Here is an 18,534-nt window from a genome sequence, read left to right as displayed (position 1 = left end):
CCTTTTGTCCTCATCCTCTCAGCTAGCCAGCAACTGCAGGCAGCCAAGCTTCCCCCTTCTGCTAATTCCACTCTTGATGGCTAAAAGTGCCACAGCAGAGTCTGGGGACCAGTTCCCTTCCTGATTTTATTTATTTTCTCTGCAAAGTTATGGGTGGCCTCTGCTCAGCACCGTTTCAGGCCAGAACAGCTGAGAGAAGCAATCCTGTGGCATGAGTGGAATCAAACCTTTCTCCGATATTTCAGGCATTCACTCAGTGCACTTCACCACCACAACACGTGCAGTGTTATTTTTGGAGCCGTGGGAGAGAATTGTCAACAATGCAGATTCTGGTTTTACAATACATTCAATGCAGATTTGAAAAGCAATTCTCTACAGTGTTGTTCATGCATGGACCAGTTGAGTTACAAAATGATCACATTGTATTATTTGAATCTTCAAATCTATACTTGCTAACCAGTCAGCACCCTTTTCTCTTCTAGTATAAACTGTTGTGGGAATTGGGCATTGTTGTATTTGTCCTGATGAGTGCACAATGAAAAGCTTCGGCAACATGTTTCTCTTTTCAGCAATATTCGAGTTCTGTACCACCAAGCGACTGTTTAAATCTTGGCACTTGTCTGCTATCAGTTATACTTCTTCTTTAACTGTATATCATTTTTAAAAATGTGCAATATTGGTAGGCAATTTCAAGATGTGGATGGCATAAGTCTCAACATACCTTTCTGGCTTGGTGTTTGTAATAGCTTCGAAAAAATGGAATGAAGAGCTAGTGTGAAAGGCTGTAGAAACTGAACCAGGGGATCTATAAGGATCTACTAGTGTAGTTACTGTCAGTGTTTAGCAGGAAGACAAAATTGAAAATTGTGCCATAACTGGGTAATGGCACAACAGAGATGCATAATACTTCAACAGTGGTTTTCTATTTGAAATCAATATTCACGTTTCTCTAAAACTACAGCTTTGTTCCTGCCTTGTTTGCTATATATTTTACCTCATTCCTACAGCCAGTCACTTGTTTTGACATATATATTTTTTAGTTTAGTACACCTTGTGTGCATTCAAATATGTGAAGGGTGGAATCGTCCCATTTTTACACTAAGTGCGGTAGCGGGAGGGGAAAAAGGACGTTTTACTCGCCAGCTTGCAATGGTAGGTTTTCGCACCATATCACCCCATTTCTGCCTTATTAATAATGCATTCCCAGGAAACACTATAGGGCGGGGCGGCCTCTGATTCACCCGCCCGCCCCCCCTGTCACCTCAGGCCTTCAGTAATCTGGGGGCCATATTTAAAGGACACCCCTGCACAGTGCTAGCTCTCTCTAAGGCATCAGAAGCTGCTGAAAGTCATGGCTGCCAAAGGGAGGAAACATGCTGCCCCCAAATTTAGCTACGCCTCCCTCGGGGCCCCTACTGAACGCTGTGGAGGCCCGGCATGAAGTCCTTACCCCGGCTCTGGGCAAAGACCAGCAAGCAAGGTCACCAATCCAGCATGGGAGGCGGTGGCAGTGGTGGTCAGCGCTAATGTCCTGCAAAAGTGGGCAGCCACCCAGTGCCGAAAGAGGATGAATGATCTCCTCCATTCCGCCAGGGTAAGTCACTCTTCTCATCATTCTCAACTCTCACACTCACAAACCCATCACACATCCACTCACTGCCAGTTCAAGAGACATCGCCATTCACTCTCCCACACACACCTTCATCTGCCCTGCAGTTGGGTCCTCATCCCGTCCATTTTACCACTCACCACCACACATGCCAGGCACCTTTATCATCTGGCTTGGTAGGCATCCTGCTTACATTCTCTCTAGCTGCCTTCTTGAAGGACAAGTTGGCACACAACAAATGGAGAGGTCACAAACTGGTGGAGGAGTGCCTGACATCAAGGTCCTCACAGACTTTGAAAATAGAATCATCCAACTGGCCGGCGACAATTTGGACCGATCCTGTGCTCAACCAAGTGAGGATCCAGCAGTGCAACATCCATCAGACAACCATGCTGTGAATGAGTTCCCCTGTTCAGCCCTCCCCTGCCATGCACTAATTATCTCTCCTTGCTTTGACAGGCACCTCTGAGAAGCAGCCGAGGGTGACCATGAGCCCGGTCCTCGACTCAAGCCCTGAAGACACCTCAGAAGAAGAATCTGATGATACCCTAATTGAAGACCCATCACAGAGCTCACTTACACTCCACCAGCGCAGAGACACACACCTCGGTGGGACCTAGTTCTAGAGTAGCCTTGGGATCACAATCTGGTGAGCACACAGCAGGTGGTGGCAGGGACTTCCCAGGTTTCCGACGCTCGGAGTACTGCTGGAGGCCAGAAATCTGCTGGGTCCGAGTCAGATGAAGAGCCTCTGGACCCAGTCAGACCTCAGTTGCTGGAGCTGCAAAGGCAAGCTTGGGAACATCAGGAAGAGATGTCCGCTGCACATCTCAGATTGCAAGGCATGATAGAGGAGTCCATCTGCCTTCAGTCTGAGGTGATAGCGCCGGCATGCCAATGCACCAAGGTCAACACTGGCAGATGGCGGCCACCATGGAGAACTTGGTGCAGGACATTGGTACTGCACTGCTACACGGGCTGAGCTTCATTACTGACGCCACAGTTGGCCTGTAACCGTGTCAATGTGTGAGGGGTGCTGCGTAGCTCAATCTCATTCCAGCTTCCCCTTCTCCCCAAGGAGTCAGCCAAGGGCCCTTGAACACCGTAGGGAGGAGGATCAGCAGGTGCACACCCCGGGGCCATCCACTCAGGTGACTCCTGGAGTGCCTGGCCCAGCCGAAACCACTCTTCCCGTGACCCCAGCAGCTCCAGCTCCACAGATCGAGGAGGGTGCCACTGCCACGCAGCAGGACCCAAGGAGTAGGCCGGGGCCCTGCAGGTCACAGCCCACCAGAGGACACCCGTCAAGGTCATCACAAGGCGCAGCAGTCAGCAGGCTGCCTCCACCTCCATTGTGGATGTTGGGGGAGTGCCAAGACGTAGCTACAGGGTTAGGAAGGTTAAGAAGATGTAGTTGCACAGCCTGGGCAAAGGTGTTAATCATTTGTACATTATGTTCACTATTGTAAATAAACTCCCAAAAATGTCTCTTTGCCCATGGCTCCTTGTTCTGATGAGCAGTGTTCGAGTCACTCAGATGTGAAACCTTGGTTCCTGCACAAAATAAATGCAGGTGTCCCAGTCCAGGACCTCTTCCCTGTGCAGTGTGTAACCTTCAGACCAAGGCATTGTTCCGGCTTCACACTCCCTGGACACATTAGTGATGTCTGCACCTCGATGGTGCTTGTCATTGCTGCCAGAATGTTGTGGGCAGGCGTCACAGAGTTCTGTAATTCTCTCTGTGTGCTCTCAGCACCTTTGAGATGGGGCTGGACCCCCATCTCTTCAGCATCTGTGACCGGTGATGTTGTGCTCCTGAGGGGACAGGTGCTGAAGGCGGACAAAGGATCAGCTGCATTTAAAGTTTCATGGCTGCGTCTCCATGACAGGAGCCTGAGCACTGAGGGTATGTGCGCTGTCTTCAGCCACACAGGAGTCAAACATTCACAGATGCAAGGTGAGGAAGTCAGGACTGTCCTCACTCGTCATCATCCTCCACGAATCTTGCGACTGTGAGGGCCTCCTGAGTGCCCCTGCCTCGTCTGGCCAGTGTGATGGCCTCATTGCCAGCATCCTCACTTTTGAGGATGCCATCACCATCATCCCCTCATCTTCTTCCTCATCAGAGATGTGCAGCTCCCCCTTCTCCTCCTCAGCCAGGCCCTCTCCCCATTGTAGCACCAGGTTGTAGAGCAATAGTAAGCGATGATGATGCGCAACACCCTGTGGGGACTGTATTGCTGTGCTCCAGCTCCATCAGATCTGTCGAGGCACTGGAACCTCATTTTCAAAATGCCTATTGTTTGCTCCACCAAAGTCCAGCTCACAGCATGAACAGAGCAGACCATCGCTCTGCTGCAGTCTGAGGCCGCCGCACGGGTGTCATCAGCCACATCCTCTGTGGGTAGCCCTTGTCCCCAAGAAGCCAGCCCTGCAGTCTCTCTGAACCATGGAAGATGTCAGGGATCTGATACCTGCTAAGGATGTAGGAATTTTAAACACACCCTGGGAATCACGCACAGACCTGCAGGATGAGTTTATGGTGGTCGTACAGCTTCTGAACATTCAGCGAGTGTTCGGCGACACTGGTTCAGTTGACGTAGTTGACTCCTTGTTGCCACGGAGATCTAAGCACCATGTGAGTGCAGTCGATGGCACCCTGCACCTCCGGAAAACCTGAGATCTGTGCGAATCCCAGCACTTCTGCTTCCTGGCTTTCCTGATCCCGGTCAAAATGCACAAAGTTCTGTGCCTTTGTGAAGATGGTGTCCGTGACCTCCTGGATACACTTGTGCCTGGAGGCTCGTGAGATGCCGCACAGGTCACCTGTGGAGCCCTGGAAGGAGCCACTGGTGTAAACATTGAGCGCTGCAGTCACTTTCACGGCCACGGGCAGTGGATGCCATTCATGGCGCCAAATCCTGCAGCAGGTGGCATATGTAACTGACCAGTTCCCTAGACATGAGCAGTCTTGGTGACACTGGTTCAGTCATCTGCAGGAATGACAGGCACTGTCTATAGACCCTGGGCCTTAGCGAGGTGCCTACAAGTGACGGCTCAGTCAGGATCTTCAGCTTCATGTGGAGCAGACCCTGCTGCCCCCTTCATCTTGAGGGAGGTGTTTCTCCCGTTGCCAGGCCAGGCGCTCCCTCCATTCTCTTCTTCTACTTCTCTGGTCTCTGTAAGCCATAAGGCATATCGCTAAACCACCAGGCTCCATGATCCTGATGTTCCCCTCCTGCAGGATCAAAGAGAGAGACACGTGGGTTAGCATGGGTGCACTAAGAACCTATTTTGGCCACATCTGACAGCCCCTGCACTCATGCCGGTCAGTACTGGCCATCACTTGGATGGTCAGTGTATCGTGCACTCGCTGGCTGAAATCCCATCCACCTCTGCCCCACTCCACTTGACCAATTGGTGGCAGCTTCAGCCACTGGACTCCATGCTGTGCTCTCAGCTCAGGTGCAGGCTTTCTCCTAACCTGCACCGCAAGGTTGCACTGTTAGCCTGAACCATGAGGGATACTGGTCCAAACCTTAATAAAGACATTGCAAGGGGCTGTGAGCGCCTCCACCACTGACTGGCCACCTTTCGCAAGGGGAATGTGCAACTTGCCCAGTCGTCCAATTGGTCTGCAACCTCCTAAAATGCACATTAATTTGTAGTATATGCCCAAGGGGTGAAACATTCTGGAGCATTTGGCGGCACTTTCATGCTTTTGCGTTGCTTGAGTGGGCAGAAAAACTTCAGAGGCCCGACTCCAAACATGTCAATGGAGCTACAGCTGAACAGTCTCAGCTGTAGAAGGATGCACACTTTTGACAAGCTTTTCCAAGTGTGTGGCCACCTACCTCACCACCTCCCGCCCCCTCCCCTCTTCTACCCCCCCAAAGTATGTGCTTGAGTGTTTCCTTCAGCCTGTCTGTGCTGCCTCGCACCCCCCCCCACTGCCACATGCCCTCCCCACACCCGGTCTGACCTGTGCTGGTGATGTCCTAGGGGTGATGTTCATGAGTGCTGCGCTCCTCCGAGTTCCCCTCGAAGTTCAGGTCGCCAGGTGCAGGCCTTTTATAGACAGTTGTGAAGCTGTTCTGAAGTCACACTGACGTGGGCGGTAAATGTGACGTGTTGGGATGATTCCGTTGAGCAGGGCTTATAATTAGATGCAAATGTATTAAAATGACGTTCCCGATGTATGGCAGCGGGAAACACGGCCGCCATTGACGGACGGAGCAGCTGATCGCCAACTGGTTTCACGATGGCGTAAAACCGGTTTTTGGCCTTCTCGCCGTATTATCTCCCCCCTGCCCCGCCCGCCATGACACCCGATGCCAACGAGGCCGGAATATTCCAGCTGAAGCATTTGAATTGTACGCCGGGATTTTCTGGCCCCGTCATGGTGGAACCCACAACAGGAGATTTGGCGGCTGAGCCAAATGTCCATTGACTTTCGCCAGGGCCGGGCGGTCGGGTGGGGGGTGAGGGGGGGGGTCCAGGGTGGTCCTGGCAGGGGGCGGGGCCGGGCAGTCCCGGTGGGGGGGCTGGGCTGGGCGGTCCCGGCAGGGGGCGGGGCCGCGGTGGTCCCGGCGGGGGGCGGGGCCGCGGTGGTCCCGGCGAGGGGCAGGGCCGGGCAGTCCCGGTGGGGGTGGGGCCAGGGCAGTACCGGCAGGAAGCGGGGGGCGGGGCCAGGGCGGTACCAGCGGGGGGCGGGGCCAGGGCGGTACCGGCAGGAAGTGGGGGGGGCGGGGCCAGGGCGGTACCGGCAGGAAGTGGGGGGCGGGGCCAGGGCGGTACCAGCAGGGGGCGGGGCCGGAAAATCCCACCCATCCAGTCTCTTTTATTAACTATGGTTTGGCTTTGACCTTATTAATCAGGTTGAAAGTAATTTCAGAATTCCTTGTTAAATCTTTACAAGAATTGGTTTCTATCTATAATTTATGAGTGTTGACGGAAGAAGTATTGAATTCACTTAGGGATGTGTTTTTCTCCTGTAGTCTTTTCAGTCAGGTTGGAACTTTTTTTTTGGCAGTTCTCATTCAACATAATTATTGAACAGAGTTTAACTCCCCAAAGCTGACAATATATTTTGAGTGTAAAGGGCACATGAGGGACAGAAACTGATTTATCACCTCCATTATTTTGAAAAGTCTAGGTGATGCCATCGGTTACTTCAAAGACTTGGTTCACATTCTTATCTCGAACGGAAGTCCTGAAGAGGGTTGATAACCTGGCAGGGATGGCCCGATAGTTCCTTTAGAGAACTGAAGAGTTGTGCAGTTTGCTTGACTGCGAGGCCCCCTCTGCTGCATCAGAGCAGCATGAAGCTGTTCCTGCCTCCCAGGCCCCTGTTGGGCTGGCTCCTCTGACATGACCTTACAGCTGGAATGCACCAGCCCCAGCCATACTAATGACTCCATCACCACAAATGAGGACTGGGTCAGCATCATGGCAACTGTCAGCCAATTGGATATGGACGTAAAATACTGTCTTGTGTCTGGTTACGCTCAATCGAGACGGTCAGCAAGTGGGTACCACTTTCTGTTAGGAAAGTTGAGGATGTTAATGGTAGGTGCGCATGGGCTCCATCCATGAAATACTCTGGGAAAGACAGCAACCTGATAAAACTGAATCATGCTGCTGTTTTGCTGTCATGCCAAACAGAATGAATTTCCCAGCTCTGCTAAAAAAATGTTAGTTACCTGATGTATATGTGGCCAGCTAACCCCTTGGGTAGTATTACAGACAGCCTGTGGCTCCTTGAAATAAGCCTGTGGTCGACAACTTGAATGCAGTTTCCATTTTCACAGACACAGGCAGATCACCTTGGCTATAGGTCTTAATGCAGTAGCTATTGTCCCCATGGTGAAGCTTTCTCTTCTAATGTGGAGCTCCTCGCTAAGGTATTCATAGGACCTGTATGGCTTCTAATGCGTTTTTTAGAATAGGTAATATCTTATATGCCTATGTCTCTTCAAAAGCTTCAAAATCTTTAATGAAAGCAGAAAATGCTGGAAATACTCAGCAGATCAGGCAGCATCTAGGAAGAGAAACATACTTAATGTTTCAGGTCGACGATGACTCTTCGTCAGAATCTTTTCTGTGTCCCCAGTGATTTCTCTTGAAAATTCCTTTAGGCTCTAACGTAAAGCGCCTCCATCAGTGCCACTTCTTTTATTTCTTCCTAAATCGCTCTGTGCAATGGAGCGTAAGTCATAAGATTTGGGGATTTCACTGCCGTCGCTGCTGATTTTAATACGTGTCCACATCTTCCTGGCAACATCAGCAGGCAGACATGGGGAAGGCCTGAGATTGCATTGAGAATGTCACCCCTAGCTAATGCAGAATAGAAACCCATTGAGAAATAATCACACCCAGGAGCTACCATGGGATTGCCAGTGCACTCATTTAATGACCAAAACTCAGCAAAAACCGCGAGAAAAGTCAGTCCCAGTGAAAATAGGTTCAATGTATTCTCACAGAGGACAAGACACCTCTTAACAGCTAACTGATTAACAGAGACCTGGGTGAAGTTCAGCCCCCTGTCATCACAACTGAAAATGATGTATGACCTGAAGACCTGCAAAGATGAAATAAAGAAATATCTTATGAAAGTAAATAAAAACAATGTGACTGCATGATAATGTACAAGTATAATTTTGACTATTCCTAAATTCAACACTGCATAAAATTAAATTTGTTTATATCAGTCTAAAGGCTCACTGCATGTTATTTTTGTCGGTGAGCTACTACAGCCTGAAATGGCCTCAGCTGTCAGTGAGAAATTTTGATTAATGGAAAAGTGCACCACAATATTAATTAATTTCAAGCTTCACTAAAATGATGGGTGATTTGAGAAACATTGTGATTTAGAATGAACGTGAAAAAATAGAGGGTATCTCACCAGTGACACTGAGGTATAACAATTGAAATGAAGGATTGATGATACAGCAAGTGATCTGATTATCTTGTAGAGAAATGAAAGAATGAAGGGAACTCACTTTCACTGGCGAGATAATCTGTTTACTGTGTGTCAGGAACATAAGCGCATATGTCCATGAAATCTGGAACATTTTCTAATGCTAGTGACAGCTAAAATGTGTTGCTCCATGTGTGCAGTTTTATGTAAAGGACAAAGCTTAAAAAACAAAGTTTCACAAGCTTAGGATGTCCAAAAGCACTTTACAATCAATGGAACACATTTTGAAACAGAGTCTTTGTTGTAATGTAGGAAATGCAGCAACCAATTTGCATAAGCAAGATCCCACAAACAACAATATGATAATGACCAAATAATCTGTTTTTGTGATGTTGATTGAGGGATAAATATTGGCCAGGACAACAGGGGAAACCCCTTTGCTCTTCTTTGAAATAGTGTAGCTGGTTCTTTAACACCCACCTTAGAAAGAAGGCAGGGTTTTGGTTTAACATCTCATCTGAAAGACAGCTTCTCCCTCAGTTCTGCACTGTAATGTCTGCTTAGATTCAAGTCTCTGAAGTGGGATTTGAACCCACAACATTGTTACTCAGAAGCAAGACTGCTACCAACTGAACCACAGCTGACAGATATCAAATAGCTCACATGTGGAAAATATCAGTTCCATGTGCCTGGGTAAATAAGCATACTTGAGATACGGCTGTAATATCCCTACTCGTTATTCCTTTTTACAGTGTGTAGCAGGCTGGCTCATATCGATAACAGTTAGATTTGCTAGATGGGAAAATATGGTTTTGAAGCTATGAATAAACCGAAGTGAGTCTTTAAAGATTATTAAATTTCCTATGCCAGTTAGCGTTTTAATTTCAATAGCATTTCAAGGACCTGATCATAGAAAATTTACACAACTAAGGTTTAAGAGAATCTCCAATGGTTTAATGTGGACATGATGGGCTGAATGATCTCCTCCTGTGCTGTAACCATTCTTAATTATTAGTACAGTATTTGGTAGGTGATCTGGAAAATCATTGATCTGGATTTTTGGTTGTAATGATGGTGAAACAGTCAGCATTTGGCGTCATTACCCTGTGACACTGACACAACTTCTGGCTCTCGTGCCTGTGCAGTGAAGCTTCTTTACCCAGAGAGTGGCGAGAATGTAGAGCTTGTTACCATGGAGAGTGATTGAAACGAATAATGTAGATTCATTTAAGGGGAAGTTAGATAAGCATGAGAGAGAGAAGGGGTTAGAGAGTTACAATGATAGATTTAGATGGGAAAGCTGGGAGGAGGATCAATTGGAGCATAAACACTGGCATGGACTGGCTGGGCTGAATGGCCTATTTCTGTGCTGTATATCCAATGTAATCCTATGTAAATCAAGAAGTTGCTGTCAATGATTCCCTGCTCCTCCACAGGGTGTGCTGTTGACGTCCTTGCAGATGGCGATCTTTAGGAGTCACTGAATTGATGAGAACTTACATTTTACATTGCAATATCATTGTTAGAAACTCCTGAAAAAGTTATGTTCTCTGTAAAATTGAATTAAAAGTTAAGGAAAGCAGTGCCTTTTACTTTCTTGGTTTGCTGTCTGTGAGAATCCTTCAATGTGATTGGCTGCTTATCCTGTTTGATAACATCATTATTGCTGGACTCCTGGACATCCCTTGACTTGGGGTCAGATTCAAATTAACATTAGGAAAGATGAAATCCATGCCACAGAGATCATTAGATCTTTGTGGGTGGCTTTCTTTGAGGTCAGCAGTTAGCACCATTTCTTCATTGCTGTGTACAGAATTTGAGCTATTATGTATTACCACAGGAGGTCTGGTGAAATACAGATGTCATGAAAATGCATTCAGCCTATTGTTTAGTTCATAAATGTGTTTTGGTATACATGAGATGCACCTAACAAATAACTTCTATTTCTTACTGAGAGAACTTGTGCATTGGGCTCACAATTTTGAAAATATAAATGTTTAATGTAAAAATAATAGGGGAGACTTGCACAGTAACTCCGCTCCCCATAAATTTGTCAGGAAAAGATACAGAAAATTTTAAATATAGGTTTTGAGACAAGGAGATCAAAGAAACATTAGGTTGGAATTTCCTCATAATTTTTAACATTGTTCCCAAGTTATAACTACTGGGCCCCTATTTAGTTCATTAACATAACCCCACACTGATGCAAAAGATATGAGAACACAAGTTTCCTACATTTTTGGCTGCTCTGAACAAGCGGAAATGTACACCCAAAAATTTCAATGCTGCACGACACAAATTGATGTGATTGAGCTTCAGTCTGGGTCCTGACAATTTATTTCTGGGGCAGAATCGTCCAGTCGGCATGCGTCCCGACGTCATCATGTGTCATCGCGATATTTCGTTTGGCGGGCGCGTGCCGGAGTCGGCTGCACACCTGCCAAAATGTTAAAGGCCTATCATGGCCATTACGGGATTAATTAAAGTACGTAATAATGCTGCCCGTCCAACCTTAAGGCTGGCGGGTATGTGAAGAGCCCAAGCGGCCTTCACGTTTTTCAGGAAACCTCATCCACGAGCGGGATGAGGTTTCCTGAAGCTTTTATAAAATAAATAAAATAAATGTTCCCACCTTTACAAACGTCCCAACTCATGTGACAGTCACATGAGTGGACGTTTGAATAAATTTTAAAATGCATTTTCAGATCCATTCGATCTCCCCGAGGCAGCTCCGTGCCTCAGGGAGATTTCTGTGCTCTTTCGTGCGCAGGCCCTGACTCTGCCTCCTCCCCCCGCCCGCACAGGTAGCGTTGAGTGCTACCAGCTGCACATTACGCTGGGCGGGCCTTAATTGGCCCGCTCCCGCCCAGCCCACCTGCCTTAGGAAAAATCCAGGCCCTGGAGTCTGATGGTGATTCTTTTAATTTTCTCACGGAAACCTAATGTATTTTATGCATCCTTGAATGCTTTATAATGGAATTGGAATCTGTAATATTTAAAAGTGGAAGGATTCCTCAATTCAATTCAATTTCACTATATTATCCATACAGAAATTCAGTTCAGGTAACATTGCTCGATTGTTCTTAAAAAATTACACACAAATGAATAATGACAATATAAGAAAATTACCCGATCACAGAGATCTAACTTCAACTAAATATATATTAAAAACTATTCCAATGCATTAAAGCAATCAGTCAGTGAATCCCTCCCTGAGTGCATATCTTCATTTATACATCAAACTCCTGTTAAAAGTTCTTACAGAGAATGGCACAAACGAGTTCAGGGGAAGAATTTTCCCCCCATCGGGGGTATGTTCAGGAGTGGGCTCACCTCCGATCGGTGCCCCCGATTGGAGGCGTGCCGCCATTTGACTTGGGCAGGCCAATTAAGGACCGCCCAACGTGACGTCCGCCAGGAAGCGCTATGCGCTCCTTATGCCAGGGTGGGGGGAGGTGTGAAATCCCTCAGCCGAGAGTGCGCTCTTTCGCACCTGCACTCGAAAGATCACACTCATCTCCCTGAGGCTAAGTGCTGCCACATGAGTTGGGACATGTTCGTCACTTTTAAACAAACCTTTAAATTTTTTAAATCCCTCCTGAAACCTCATCCCGCCTGTGGATGAGATTTCATGCTTTTTCAGAAGCCCGCCAAGGCTCTCGGCCTGCCCGCCAACCTTAAGACCATAAGACATAGGAGCATAAATTAGGCCAATCGGCCCATTGAGTCTGCTCCGCCATGCAATCATGGCTGATAAGTTTCTCAACCCCATTCTCCCGCCTTCTCCCCGTAACCTTTGATCCCCTTACCAATCAAGAACCTATCTATCTCGGTCTTAAGTACATTCAATGACCTGGCCTCCACAGCCTTCTGTGGCAATGAATTCCATAGATTCACCACTCTCTGGCTAAAGAAGTTTCTCTTCATCTCTGTTCTAAAAGATCTTCCCTTTACTCTGAGGCTGTGCCTTCGGGTCCTAGTCTCTCCTACTAATGGAAACATCTTCCCCACGTCCACTCTATCCAGGCCTTTCAGTATTCTGTAAGTTTCAATCAGATCCCCCCTCATCCTTCTAAACTCCATCGAGTATAGACCCAGAGTCCTCAAACGTTCCTCATATGTTAAACCTTTCATTCCTGGGATCATTCTCGTGAACCTCCTCTGGACCCTCTCCAGGGCCAGCACATCCTTCCTGAGATACGGGACCCAAAATTGCTCACAATATTCTAAATGTGGTCTGACCAGAGCCTTATAAAGCCTCAGCAGCACATCCCTGCTTTTATATTCTAGTCCTCTCAAAATAAATGCCAACATTGTATTTGCATTCCTAACTACTGACTCAACCTGCAAGTTAACCTTAAGAGAATCCTGGACGAGGACTCCCAAGTCCCGTTGCACTCCAGATTTCTGAATTCTCTCCCCATTTAGAAAATACTCCATGCCTCTACTCTTCCTACCAAAGTGCATGACCTCACACTTGCCCACGTTGTATTCCATCTGCCACTTCTTTGCCCATTCTCCTAACCTGTCCAAATTCTTCTGCAGCCTCCCTGCCTCCTCAATACTACCTGTCCCTCCACCTATCTTTGTATCATCTGCAAACTTAGCCAGGATGCCCTCAGTTCCTTCATCTAGATCATTAATGTATAAAGTGAAAAGTTGTGGTCCCAACACTGACCCCTGTGGAACTCCACTAGCCACCGGCCGCCATCCTGAGAAGGACCCCCTTATCCCCACTCTCTGCCTCCTGCCAGACAGCCAATCTTCTATCCATGCTAATACCTTGCCTCTAACACCATGGGCTCTTATCTTACTGAGCAGCCTCCTGTGCAGCACCTTGTCAAAGGCCTTCTGGAAGTCCAAATAGATAACATCCATTGGCTCTCCTTTGTCTAACCTACTCGTTACCTCCTCAAAGAATTCTAACAGATTTGTCAGACATGACCTCCCCTTGATGAAACCATGCTGACTTTGCCCTATTTTACCATGCACTTCCAAGTATTCTGAAATCTCATCCTTAATAATGGACTCTAAAATCTTACCAACGACCGAGGTCAGGCTAATTGGCCTGTAATTTCCCGTCTTTTGCCTCACTCCCTTCTTAAACAGGGGGGTTACATTAGCGATTTTCCAGTCCTCCCTGACTCCAGTGATTCCTGAAAGATCACCACTAACGCCTCCACTATCTCTTCAGCTATCTCCTTCAGAACTCTGGGGTGTAATCCATCTGGTGCAAATGATTTATCTACCTTCAGACCTTTCAATTTTCCTAGCACCTTCTCCTTGGTAATGGCCACCATACTCACCTCTGCCCCCCGACTCTCTTGAACTTTGGGGATGTCACTCGTGTCTTCCACTGTGAAGACTGACGCAAAGTATCTATTCAGTTCCTCCGCCATTTCTTTGTTCCCCACTACTACTTCTCCAGTGTAATTTTCCAGCGGCCCAATGTCCACTTTTGCCTCTCTCTTACCCTTTATATATCTAAAAAAACTCTTGCAATCTTCTTTTATAATACTGGCTAGTTTACCCTCATATTTAATCTTCTCCCTCCTTATTTCTTTTTTAGTTGTCCTTTGTTGGTCTTTGTAGGCTTCCCAATCCCCTGGTTTCCCACTGCTCTTCGCCGCATTGTATGCTTTCTCTTTAGCTTTTATGCTGTCCCTGACTTCCTTTGTCAGCCATGGTTGCCTCATCCTCCCTTTAGTATGCTTCTTCTTCCTAGGGATGAATTTTTGCTGTGTCTCCCAAATTACTCCCAGAAACTCCTGCCATTGCTGTTCCACTGTCTTTCCTGCTCGGCTCAGCTCCCAATCAATTCTGGCCAGCTCCTCCCTCATGCCTCTGTAGTTGCCTTTATTCAACTGTAATACCGTTACATCTGATTCCAGCTTTTTCCTCTCACATTGCAGGGTAATTCTATCATATTATGGTCACTTCCTCCGAAGGGTTCCTTCACCTTAAGCTCCCTTATCAAATCTGCCTCATTACACATCACTAAATCTAGAATTGCCTGTTCCCTAGTGGGCTCCACCACAAGCTGTTCCAAAAAGCCACCTCGTAGACATTCCACAAATTCCTTTTCTTGGGATCCACTACCAACCTGGTTTTCCCAGTCTACCTGCATATTGAAATCCCCCATGATCACTGTAACCTTGCCTTTCTTACACACCTTTTCTATCTCCTGGTGTATCTTGTGCCCCACATTCTGACTACTGTTCGGAAGCCTGTACATAATTCCCATTATGGTTTTTTTACCTTTGCGGTTCCTCAACTCTACCCACACAGATTCTACATCATCTGACCCTACATCATTTCTTGCTATCGATTTACTTTCATTTCTTACTAACAAAGCAACCCTACCCCCTCTGCCAACCTGCCTATCTTTTCCATAGGATGTATATCCTTGGATATTTAGCTCCCAGTCCTGATCCCCTTGCAGCCATGTCTGCGTTATGCCCACCACATCATACCTGCCAATTTCAATCTGCGCCACAAGCTCATTTACCTTATTTCGTATACTGCGTGCATTCAGATACAACACCTTCAGTCCTGTATTTTCCGTCCCCTTTCTCATTGTCATCTTTTTATCTGATGTGCTTGAAGTTAGATTCCTAGCCCTTTCCAAACACTCTGTCCTATTTTGTGTTCTGGAGACTTTAATAGCCTCTCCTGGGCTCTCCTTTCTTTTCAGTTTTTTCATAATTTTCCATGAAGTTGAATCCACCCCCCCCACACGCTAACCTGCTGCTTTGTTTCCCATTAGTCATGCTTCTTGGAGTTTTACCCTTCCCTCCCCCCCCACTTTCTAGTTTAAAGTTCTGTTGACCACCCTATTTACCCTTTTCGCTAGAACATTGGTCCCAGATCGGTTCAGGTAGAGACCGTCCCAACGGTACAGATCCCTCCTGTTCCAATACTGATGTCAGTGCCCCACGAAATGGAACCCCTCTTTCCCACACCACTCCTTTAGCCACGTGTTTACTTCCCTTATTCTCGCGTCCCTATGCCAATTTGCACGTGGCTCGAGCAGTAATCCGGAGATTATAACCCTTGAGGACCTGTTCTTTAATTTAGTTCCTAGTTCCTGATAATCCCCAAACAGGTCCTCTTTCCTAGTCTTACCTATGTTATTTGTCCTGACGTGGACCACAACAACTGGATCTTCCCCCTCCCTCTCCAATATCCTTTCAAGCCGGTCAGAGATGTCCCTCACCCTGGCACCGGGAAGACAACATACCATGCGGGACTCTCGATCCTGCTTACAAAGGAAGCTATCAATTCCCCTAATTATAGAATCCCCTACAACTAGCACTTGTCTTTTTTCTCCCCCCTCTTGAATGGCCTCCTGTGCCACGGTGCCATGGTCAGCTAGCTCATCCTCCCTACAGCCCTCTTCCTCATCCACACAAGGAGCAAGTACCTCATACCTGTTGGACAAGGTCAAGAGCTGAGGCTGCTCTGTTCCTGAACACAGGATCCCTCTACCTGCCTCACTTACAGTCACACCCTGCTGACCCTGACCACTGACCGGACTTGAGGTACTTAATCTACCGGGTGTGACCGCCTCCTGATACAAAGCGTCCAGGTAACTCTCCCCCTCCCGGATGTGCCACAGCGTCCAGAACTCGGACTCCAGCTCATCAATTCTGAGCTGGAGTTCCTCCAGCAACCAACACTTGCTGCAGATGTGGTCACTGCGGCTCACAATGGGATCTGCCAGCTCCCACATCATACAGCTACAGCACATCACCTGCCCAGCCATCTCTACTTAGATAATTAATTTATTAATTAGCTTTGCAGTGTTTTTTTTTTCAAATTTGGTGCAGATTTCCTACCAACCAATCAGGTCACAGCTTTCCTGTGACGTCACTTTTTCAGTTTTGGCTTCAGTTAATCTGTGCCCCGAGGTCACCGCTCCGGTGCTCCTCCCTCCGAGTCTGCTCCCTAGAGACAAGGCCGCGAATCTCCGAGGTAAGCTAAATTTATACTCACTGCTCCTGTGCTCCTCCCTCCGAGTCTGCTCCCAGGATTACTCACCAATCAGCTGCTTTTTCTTTAAAATCCACTTTCAGAAGAGTGTCCCTCGCAGGTCTGGTGCACTCCTGAAGGCACTGCCTCTTCCTCTTTTTTTTTTGACAGTGGGTCCTCCTCGATTCCCTCCTGAGTCACGGTGGCTGCGATGACTTCTCCCAGAATGCTTCAGTCACTTCTCACCGGCGCCCTCTGTTGGATGCCCTTCCTCCTGTTGAGTGCAAGACTCCTTCTCCTCGGTTCCTTCCTGAGTCGCGGTGGCTGCGATGACTTCTCCCAGAATGCTTCAGTCACTTCTCACCAGCGCCCTCTGTTGGATGCCCTTCCTCCTGTTGAGTGCAAGAGTCCTTCTCGGTTCCCTCCTGAGTCACGATGGCTGCGATGACTTCTTCCAGAATGCTTCAGTCACTTCTCACCAGCGCCCTCTTAAGGTTGGACGGGCAGTTCCATTAATTATTTCAATTACTTTTTAAATGGCCTCAATAGGCCGTTGACAAGTCGGCGGGTGCTAGCTGATTCCGCTGCGCCCCCGCCGACCTGAGAATTGAAATGACGCAGGGTGACGTCGGGAGTTCTGCCCGACGTCATCCCGCGTCAGCGAGTGGGCCCTGTCCCCAGCTCGCCAACCTAAAGATCCTGGCCCAGGAATCGATTTGCGCTGCACCTGAGGGATTGTAGCCTTTTCCCTGAACGCATCCAGCAGTAATACTGAAACCAGGGAGTGATTCTCATTGTTCATGACACTCTTTACTTTCATCAAAATTCTTCGACAGCAGATTTCATCAGAAAGATCTGCTGATCAGATAACCTTCCTGCTGGTTCAATAGTGTCTATGCTCTTAAATTGTCTGCTTTCTTAAGACAACAGTGCCAGGCAAGACACCCACTAAAGATAGCACCGTCAACTACAGCTGTTTAGAAGTGTTTCATGATTGCAGGATTTACTCAAAAAGATTTAAATTTTCTGAGGTAATATAATTGTATATATCCCTTGGCCACCACATATGTACACTGTTACTTCCAATTCAATGTATCATCTACTTTGATACCTAGATACTTGTAGTTAGTAACTATTTCAATGTCCACATCATGAATCTTCACAGGAACAATATCATTAACCGACGCTTTTTCTAAAGTCTAGAACTAGTTCTTTCACCTTAAGGGAATTGTTAGTGCACCATTTTACAAACGTCTCCACTGAATCCCTATAGTTTCACTTCATTATTTCTGGTGAGACCCACAAGTACTATATCATCAGCAGACTTCAGGATTATTATGTCATTGTACTCTGTTCAACAATCATTCGTATGGAGGATGTAGAGTAAAGGTGACAGTACATAACCATGAGGAGATCCAGAATTGCATTTACTTAAACATGCAGCGGCGATTAATGCACATAAATGATGGTTTCAAACTAAATTTCATGATATTGATAAATTAGAGACAGCAAAAGATACCACATGTTTTTTCAGGCCCCTAAAAGATTATGCTGAATTTTTGCTTGTTTTACACCAGTTTTAATGCTCCAGACATGCAAATGAGATCTACAGGAAAGTTGCCAATGGCAAGATCAGCCTGGATTTTGGTGATCCTTCAGTGTTCCTCGGATCAAGGATATACTGGGCCTACATTTTGGCTTACTCAGCCACTGAAACTCTACCTTTACAAGCTGTGTTTAACCATATTTCTATATGACACTCATGTTGGTAACATGAGTTCCTGATGTTCTCCAGATGAAAGAATTGGTAAAGATGTAGCTATTCCCTAGCTTTGGCATTTAATGTCATCCATCATATTCCATTTTACTTCTTATGGTAAGACAAATTATCTACAAAACAGTGGATCCTGAAACAAATGCTAATATGATGGACTGGTTGAAATTCAAAGGCACAGTCATGGAAAGTTGGGTTGGAGGTGGGGTGGTTGAGCTCTTCACCCCAAACTTGAATAATTTTATTACTACAAGTTTGCAT

The 18,534-nt window shown here is 47.0% G+C and overlaps 1 protein-coding gene across 1 annotated transcript in view; it reads left to right on the top strand.

The window, feature by feature from the left end:
• Positions 1 to 18,534, top strand: part of lhfpl3 (LHFPL tetraspan subfamily member 3) — a 332,577-nt gene that overhangs the window by 242,716 nt on the left and 71,327 nt on the right. The gene's annotated exons all lie outside the window — the stretch shown is intronic.

Source organism: Cetorhinus maximus, chromosome 12 (assembly GCF_964194155.1).
Source record: "Cetorhinus maximus chromosome 12, sCetMax3.hap1.1, whole genome shotgun sequence".
NCBI classification, from domain to species: domain Eukaryota; kingdom Metazoa; phylum Chordata; class Chondrichthyes; order Lamniformes; family Cetorhinidae; genus Cetorhinus; species Cetorhinus maximus.
The sequence above is the reverse complement of the archived record's forward strand: the minus strand, read 5'-3'. Positions and strand labels throughout refer to the sequence as shown.